Source organism: Trichechus manatus, unplaced genomic scaffold (assembly GCF_000243295.1).
Source record: "Trichechus manatus latirostris isolate Lorelei unplaced genomic scaffold, TriManLat1.0 scaffold00111, whole genome shotgun sequence".
Lineage (NCBI taxonomy): Eukaryota > Metazoa > Chordata > Mammalia > Sirenia > Trichechidae > Trichechus > Trichechus manatus.
The window spans coordinates 5213502-5214631 of NW_004444047.1; the positions used below are offsets into that span (position 1 = coordinate 5213502).

A 1130-nucleotide genomic window follows, 5' to 3' on the forward strand; every position below is an offset into this window, starting at 1 on the left:
TCCCCTCCTGCCTTCTAGTCCTTGTCCCTGGACTGCTGTGCCTCATTAGTCCTGTTTTGTTTTATGAGGCTGTCCAGTCCCTGGCTGAACGGTGAACTTTGGGTGTGACTTCACTACTGAACTAAAAGGGTGTTGGGGGGCCATACTCTTGGGGTTTCTCCAGTCTGTCAGGCCAGTAAATCTGGTCTTTTTTTGTGAGTTAGAATTTTGTTCTACATCCTTTTTCAGCTCTGTCCAGGACCCTCTATTGTGATCCCAGTCAGAGCAGTCAGTAGTGGTAGTAGCCGGGCACCATCTAGCTGTGCTGGACTCAGTCTGGTGGAGGCCATGGTATCTGTGGTCCATTAGTTCTTTGGACTAATCTTTTCCTTGTATCTTGTTTTCTTCATTCTCCCTTGCTCCCGAAGGAGTGAGATCAGTGTAGTAACTTAGATGGCTGCTCACAGGCTTTTAAGACCCCAGACACTACTCACCAGGGTAGAATGTAGAACATTATCTTTATAAACTGTGCCAGTTGAGCTAGATGTTCCCCAAGACCATGGTCCCCACAGCCCTCCACCCAGCCCTCCTTCCTCCCAGTCCCTCAGGGAGTCTGAAGTGTCTATGGAGCTTCTGTGATTTTTCCTTGTACAAGTTGTGCTGGTTTCCCCAGTAATGTGTAGTATCTTACCCTTCACCAAAGTTACCACTTATCTATTGTCTATTTAGTCCCCCCCCCACCCCTCCCATCCCTCTTAACCAACAAAGATTGTTTCTTTTTGTATGTAAACTTTTACATGAGTTTTTACAGTAGAGATCTCATACAGTATTTGTCCTTTTGTGATTGACTTATTTCACTCAGCCTAATGTTCTCCAGTTTCATCTGTGTTATGAGATGCTTCACAGATTCATCATTGTTATCTTTGCATAAAACTCCATTGTGTGTATGTACCATAGTTTGTTTATCCATTCATCTGTTGATGGACATTTAGGTTGTTTCCATCTTTTTGCTATTGTGAACAGTGCTGCGGTGAAAATATGGGTGTGCATATGTCTATTCATGTGATGGCTCTTATTTCTCTAGGATATATTCCTAGGAGTGGGATTGCATTTTGTAGTGTTTTTTTTTTTGTGGTGCTGACATTTTCTTT

At 43.4% G+C, this 1130-nt stretch overlaps 1 protein-coding gene across 2 annotated transcripts in view; it reads left to right on the plus strand.

Annotated features, from left to right (window-relative positions):
• The window catches only part of HAUS3 (HAUS augmin like complex subunit 3), a 21204-nt gene that overhangs the window by 19094 nt on the left and 980 nt on the right, over nt 1–1130 (plus strand). The gene's annotated exons all lie outside the window — the stretch shown is intronic.